This window comes from Myotis davidii, unplaced genomic scaffold (genome assembly GCF_000327345.1).
Source record: "Myotis davidii unplaced genomic scaffold, ASM32734v1 scaffold225, whole genome shotgun sequence".
NCBI lineage: Eukaryota > Metazoa > Chordata > Mammalia > Chiroptera > Vespertilionidae > Myotis > Myotis davidii.
In genome coordinates, this window is record NW_006296222.1 from 2840977 (window position 1) to 2848863 (window position 7887).

A 7887-nucleotide genomic window follows, 5' to 3' on the forward strand; every position below is an offset into this window, starting at 1 on the left:
ACGGAAACTCAGCCCGGCCGGGCAGAGACTTACCGCGCTGCCCGGGATTTCCTGGGGAGGGTCCTCCCGGTCTCCGGCGAAAAGGGGGTTCGGGCTGGGGCTGTGCCTGGGGGCGCTGCCCTCCGCGTGTGCCTCCCTGAGATGCACGGGCTGCAGGTGCCCGACCCCTTTCTAGGGGCTGGAGAGGTGATGCTCGGGAGTCCGCCGGCAGAAGGCTGCTGGCAAGTGCCAGGCGCCCGGCGTCTCCATGAATGGGTCTCAGGTTGCTGGCTTCTCCGAATTTCTAGTAGAATGAGCCGAGGAGCCTTGGCATCACTGAAGGAGCCGTTCGGCGGCCCGGGGCATGTGACCTCTTTTCCCGGGCGCTGCAGAAGATCGTATCCCGAAATCAGAGCATCTTCTGTTGCCTTGGCGCCCTGGACACATCAGTAGTGGAGCGCCCTGCCGGGCACAGGTGTCTTTTTTTTCTTGGTACCCAGATACATTCAAGATCGCCTACAACAGAATTACTTCTTAGACATGATAACAGCTGAACAATTACAGGGGAGATGTTACATGATTGAGTACACGATTTTATTTTATTTATTTTTTAACATTTTGGTAAAAGTGAACTAGAAATCCCCGAGTTTTGAAATTTTCAGATTTGATTCGCTTTCCTTTTGTTGAACCTTTATGTAGGAACAAGAGCCCTTTGAATCCGACTTTTCAAAACCGCAGACACACCTCATTCTGAAGTACGGCTTACCTTTTCATGAGAGTTTATTCATGGAGTCTTACCGTTTTGTTTTGTTTTTACCTCGATTTGGCCAGCTTCATTCCATGGCAGTTGTGCCTCATCAGCCTCTTGTGATTATCATTTGGTAGCATTCCAGCCAAAATATGGATATTAGGCTTGTGCTGAGTAATTTTTTTTTTTATGCTGAATCCTTTTAGGAGAGCTAACAGGATTCTGGAATTACAATGTTCTAAAAGTGCCTTATGGCATTGTTAGCTTGAGTGGAACAGGTCATGGGGATCTAAGGAACAGATGATAAAGCCTCTTGAATCGACCCTCCTGGGCTGGTGGAAATGAGGGCTCAGTTGCTTCATGATCACTGTGGCTTTGAGGGCTCTGGGGTCTGGTTTTGTTCCTTAGCAGGTTCAGGAAAGCTCTTGGCTCCTAGGAAGCATGATGGTGGCTTGTTAACAGCAGCAGCGTGAGCACAGCACCAGCACAAGTTATGTCCAGGCTTAGAGGCACTTAAGGCAGGAAATGCTGCCTGTATGTAGACAACACATGGTATGTGCAATAAGCCATGTAGATGTTTTCTGTGGCAAAGCTGCCCCCTTTACATCAGTTCTCTACAATCCCTTTTTGCTTTTTGAGCAGAGGGACCTCAAGGAAAGAGAAAGCCCTACCGGTGTGGCTCAGTGGTTGAGTATTGACCCACGAACCAGGTGGTCACGATTTGATTTCGGTTATGGGCACATACCCAATGCAGGGCATGCAGGAGGCAGCCAGCCTATGGATGAATCTCATCATTGATGTTTCTATCCCTCTCTCCCTCTCCCATCCTTAATTTGAAATTAATAAAAACATTTAAAAAAATTTTTTTAAGGGAAAGAAGACGATTTTAGAATGCAGGTGAAAAGAATGGGTGTGGAAAAGCAGGCTCTGGAGGGAGGGAGTAGAGACATAAATAACAATTTAAATATAAATAATAAAAAATGACTGGGGGTCAGGGGGATACTTTGTAAAGTGTATGATGGTCTAACCCAGTGGTTCTCAACCTTCCTAATGCCGTGACCCTTTAATACAGACCCCCAATTTCATTGTTACAAATTGAACATAATTAAAGCATAGTGATTAATCACAAAAGCAATTTGTAATTATATATGTGTTTTCCGATGGTCTTAGGCGACCCCTGTGAAAGGGTCGTTCGACCTCCAAAGGGGTCGCAACCCACAGGTTGAGAACCACTGGTCTAACCACTAGGCTGTACATTTGAAACTAATACAAAACAATACTAAATGTAAACTGTAATTAGAAAAAAGAAATAGATATTTGCGTGAAAATGTTGATAAATGGAATCCAGGAAGGATCAGCTAGTAATAGTTTTGGTGTCTTGCACAATTCTTTGGTATTGAGACTCCATCAATAGTGCTGGAACAATGGTAGGCTGAGAGGTCATGGAAAACCCAGAATGCCCACAGTGATGAAAGCATTGTTAAACCTTCTTTAAATCACGGGTGGCCAGAGTTGGTGAGACTTTTGCATTGTTTCTGTTCATTTAATAATAAATACAAATAGGTTGTATTTTTACTTGGACTATCGAGGATTAATTCTCATTGCAGAGTCCCTGAGAGTGCTGTTTACCTCTCTGTAAATCAGAAATAGTCTCCCCCCACCCCCTTGGCCTGTTTGCTTCCACTCCCACTAACTTGTTTTTTCCTTCTACTCTGAACCACGGGTGCTGAGTTTGAGAAATGCAGGCAGTGTCTTCGGGAAGCAGTTTCTTCAGGGCTCACTGGGCTAGAGCTAGACCAGGACAGGGGCCGGTGAACGTTATTGGGAGGGCTCTGCTTTTCATAAGCTTAGATTTGTAGCCTGGGCTTGAAGGCAAAGAAAGATGTTTGACGTGGGCTTAAAGTGCTTTGGATGATGTAGGGGGAACCAGGGACTCAGATCCTCTCTGTGCGAGTGTTTGTTTATTATTTCACTCATTCTGCAAATATTAGAATGCCCGTCTCTCTGTCGGCACTGTGTGTGGCACTTTTGCTCATACTTCTCTCTTAACAGTCAGTTTTACATTGCTTTCAAATCCCGCCTTGTTCTCTTTTTGCCTGTTGGCATATTGTCTCGGAGGAATGGAGCGACTCTGCCCAGGCTCCTTGGTTCCTTCTCTATGGGCTTGTCGAAATTAGGTTTTGGTTTCTTCTCCTTTTTCCACTCCTCATCTTTTTCGATTTTCATATTGATTGTTATTGGGCTTTCATATCTCTGCTTATTGTGTTTTTGCATCCTTGAGTACACATAGTATTTAGATGCTGTTGCATTTTGAATTCTGGATGGTAGTATGACCATGGGACATGTGCCTCAGAATTGGAAAGGTGTGCAACTAAAAATTAGATGTAAATTAGTAAAGGAGTTTCAGGCCATAAACTGAGCTGTGCAAAAGGAAATGTAAACTGATAAGCCCTGATCTCAGGAATGCTTTCGATATTTTAACTTTCAGAGTTCACAGTTCATCCTTTGACCTCCCCTCACTGAACAGTTTTCTTGGCCTTTGTTTTCCTACTGGCTCTTCTTTCACAAGTTGACTTTCTACAGACCTGTTTTTTTTTTTGCTTGTCCTTCTCAAATCTAAGCAAACATGCTTCAGGTGCAACCATATCTTTTTTCAGTCGATTCCACATCACTGGACACACTTGAACTTTGGAGGTGTTCAAGCATAGATTGGCAAACATCTTGTTGACTGTGTTCTAAGGGATTTAAGCAGTAGAAGATTGTAAAATTGAAGTCCAACATAGAGAATTGCTGAGTTTTTTTGTTTTTGTTTTGCTAAGTAAAGAAATTATTGATAAACTACTGATCAGCTATCATCTTTTTGTAAAAGAAAGGACATTTTAGTACCCCTTCCCAATTCAAAGACGGACATAATCTCAGAATAAAGGATAGTTCTTAGGTGGAATAAATTTAGTTTTATGAAAACTTACTACATTGGCCTCATTTTGTCACAGACCTGTTGAAAGTTCATTGAAGTCTGACATTTGTGATCCACTGGACCAAATGACCTTTCATGCTGTTTCTAATTCTAAGATTCAATTCCTGTGAATTTGGAACTTTGCCATTGGTTATCCCAATATTCATTTGTTTGTTTTTTATAGCCCTCTGGCTATAAAAGTTTAACTAGTTTTTTTTAACTAGTCCTAAGTAAATTGGGCATCTCTCAGATTTTGGTGAACCTCCTCAAAGACAAAAATCTTTCAAATACTTAGGTAATGTTGAAAGAACAAATGAATCCTTGTGTATTGAAGGAAGTGTAATATATAAAGAAAATTTCTATCTGCATTTGGGAACTTGAGAAGTGGGTTCTGGAAGAGTAGCATTTATGTAGTATTAAAATTTTCTGATGCTGGAAAATCACTGCTACACCTAAAACCCACCCAAAACCTCTTGTTTCTGATTAATATTTTCTAGTGCACTTAGTAGGCATTTAATAAATATTAATAAGTATGCTTTTGTGAAGATGACTCTAAATTTACTCATCTGTGATTGTTATGGAACTGCACCAGGAGTGTTTATGAAAACAACTCAACTTCTTTCTTAAGATCAAGGTGATACGAAGAATTGAAAATTGCCTTTCAGAATGCTTTTCGATAGAATTCTTCCAAATTCTAAATGTATCTACTGTTCAAAATGAGAGAGTTCAGGTTTTGTTCAGATTTATTGGGTACCTACTATGACCTTGCTGTGGGAATAACTCAGAAAACAAAACAAAGTCCTTTTCCTTGTTGTTGAAACTGATAGGGAACAAATATATAATATAATTACTGTAGGGTGGGTTAATATACTTTGTCTTATGTACTTTTTCATTTCAGACTTTTGGCATTTGCTAATGTATTTTTTGGACCAGTTCTTTTCACTGATTCTACATTTTAAAACAAGCCCTTGCTTTCCATGACATTACCTTTTCTTGGTTTCTTCTCTAGTTTTTAAGTTGCTAAATGTGATTTACTTTATTTTATTACTTTATTCCATTTAATCTTATCAACGACCTACCTTGTAGTGTGGGTCCTATAATTTTTTAAGTTGTTCTTCACAAATTTATTTAAAACTAGAGGTCCGGCACACAAAATTCGTGTACAGGTAGGGTCCCTAGGCCGGGCAGGCGATCAAGGCTGATCTGTGCGGTGACTGGCGGGGCCGTGGGGGGGGCCCGCCACCCTGGCACCGGCCTTGGCTGGCCTGCGGGCTGGGGACAGCTCCTGCATTGAGTGTCTGCCCCCTGGTGGCCAGTGCACATAATAGTGACCGGTTGTTCCACCAGTCATTCTGCTGTTGGGTCAATTTGCATATCAGGCTTTTATTATATAGGATATACTTTTATTGCTTTTTAGAGAGAGGAAGGAGAAGGATAGAGAGATAGAAACATCGATGAGAGAAGGGAATATATCAATAGGCTGCCTTCTGCACACTCCACACTGGGGATCGAGCCTGCAACCCAGGCATGTGCCCTGACCAAGAATTGAACCAGTGACTTCTTGGTTCCTGGGTCGATGCTCAACTGCTGAGCCACACCGGCTGGGCAGGTCTCTTTTAATTATCTTTTTTTAGAGGTTAAATTACTTTCCAAGCTTATCATAGAGGAGAAACTGGGACTCTAATCTCTCTCTGTGGATCACTTTTTTGTCTTCCGTGGCTTCTCTTCTGTTACTGTTCATTGGCAGTAGCTGTTCCTCACAGATGCAGGCCTTGGCCAAGTCTTCTTTTCAATCAACTATTAATTGCTAAGTTGTGGCTCCATCTGTTTCTTAAGACTGGGCTCAAGAGCTGTGCTTCAGACTTGAATCTACTCTTAGCTCATATTTCAGATTTAACATTTCTAAAGCTGAGTTCATACTGTTTGTTCTCAAGCTGATTTCCCTTTATAACATCTCTACTTATTCAGTGGGATAATCAGTCTACCCAGATCCTTGGAATGGTCTTTGATTTCTCTCATCACCCTCTGCATCTTATCAGCTTCCAGGGAACTGTAGAGCCTTGGTTTCAAGTGTCCATTCTAACTGCTACTATTTTAATGAACAGATTTCGTCACTTGATACCTGATTTTTCTCCTATCGAGCTCTCTTTTCTCTCCTCACCTTTTAGTCCACCTACTATTTGACCCCCCACCCCCACCCCAATATCTTGGAGTGATGTCAAAACCAGCTATCTCAGCCAGGTAGTCACAGCCCTCCATCATTTTGGCCTTATCTTATGTGTTCAAAATCTGCCTTATCACACACCAGGTGATGCCAGACTTTTTTCTGCCCCCAGTTAAAATAACTGAGTTGGAGCCCCATTTCCTTCACAAAGTCTGTCTTATTTCCTTCAACTCATTCCAGCTCTTTGCATTCCAATGGTATTTATAATTAGTAGCCCGTAATCTTGCACCCGTATACTAACTTGTGCCCTCCCTCGATGGTTTCAGATGTGCCTCCCCAGTTAGATGGTAACTGGAGAGTGCTGCTGTGTTCATCCTCCTTAATATCCCTTCCCTGCTGAGTACAGAGCATGCAGTAGGCATCTAGTCAGGGCTTACCTCCTTGATTTACTAACAGTGGTGGTTATCTGGAGTATTACTAATCATTTTAATTGACTATTGCAGTTAAGGATGAGGAAGATCAATAAAATCCATAGGAACATATCTCCACATTCTGTTTAGCTCCCCACTCTAACATTTTTCTTCTGAATTCTGTTTACATTCGGTAGTGTTTAGTGCTTGGATAGCTCCCTGAGGCAAGTAGGGGAGGTGTTACTACCTTTGACTTTCATGTTATGGTTTATATTAGACATATTTGTGGAATAACAAAACCTTTTTTTTTAAAAAATAAACAAACAGCCTAAAGCCCAGAGAGGTCGAGTAATTAATCCAGGGTCAGTTGGTTAGTATTTGGCTCAGGCAGGAGTACAATCCAGGCCATCCAGCTGATTCTGGCCCTCTTCTCGTACCTTTGCATTCAAGTGCGGGAAAATGTAGCCCATTCAACTGAATCGCCAAGTCATGTTGCTGCCCTTGCTTACCAGTCAAGTGATGGCAATACTAGGAAAGGTTGCAAAACAATATCAGAAATATGAGTGACAAAAGACATGAAAATGTTTGAAATGACTCATCAACCTCCTTCTCTTGTAGAACCTCATAAATATCCCACTCTGACAGTGCTTTGTTAATTGTGTATAACATATTCTTTAAAATAAGAATGATCTTGCATAAGATATGTTTTTACCCTGGTCCCTTTCCTGGTAATAGGCACTGTCAGGGACAAAAAGTGCCTGATTGTGCTGTTTGTCATGTAGGTGGGAGGGAAAGGAGAGAGAGCCGAGTTCAACTGAAGCAGAGCTTTATACAGCTCTATTGTTCTGTCTGAGAGCAGTTATGCTTCAGCTTCCATCAACCTCTTCACCTCAGACATCCCAGCCACCTCCTCCTGCCAGAGCTTCCCCACAGCTTACCAGAAAGCCACACTGCCAAGTCCTGGGGGTCTGAAGAGGGGTGGCATGTAATATCTTCCTCTGTCCACCCATAGGTTCCGTACTCTGCCTTAAGGGCTATCCATTTTATTTATTTTAAAAATATTTTTATTCATTTCAGAGAGGAAGGGAGAGGGAGAGAGAGATAGAAACATCAATGATGACAAAAAATCATTGATCGACTGCCTCCTGCACACCCCCTGATGGGGATCTAGCTCGCATCCTGGGCATGTGCCCTTGACCAGAATTGAACCTGGAACCCTTCAGTCTGCAGGCCAACGCTCTGTCCATTGAGCCAAACTGCCTAGGCCAAGGGCTAATCCATTTTAGTAACTTTGGGCATTTCCAGTTTTTCTAGATGTTTCCTTTCCAGCTCTGGGAAGGAAACTTTTAGCGATATATGTAGTATACTGAACTGTTCAGTGGCATTATTTTGATGTTGTCTGTAAGGTGTTCTGTGTCTGGATAGGAGGTTTTGCTAATCTCACAAGATGCTTCATATTCAATCCTAAAACTCTATATACTGAAGGTAGAGTTCAAGTTCTTACATGTCTAGGGCAGACACTAACATTTTTAAAACATATATATATTTCAGAGAGGAAGGGAGAGGGTATGTTTTGTAACAATAGACCATTGGATAATTTTAAGATTGATTATGGAATGTAGAGTTAGGG

General features: G+C 42.0%; 1 protein-coding gene across 1 annotated transcript in view; it reads left to right on the forward strand.

The window, feature by feature from the left end:
- The first annotated feature begins 102 nt into the window (after positions 1-102).
- The window catches only part of KLHL2 (kelch like family member 2), a 78766-nt gene continuing 70981 nt past the window's right edge, over positions 103-7887 (forward strand). The window contains exon 1 of the mRNA XM_015568708.1: positions 103-126. The gene's annotated coding sequence lies outside the window, so the exon portion shown is untranslated. The remainder of the gene's footprint in view (positions 127-7887) is intronic.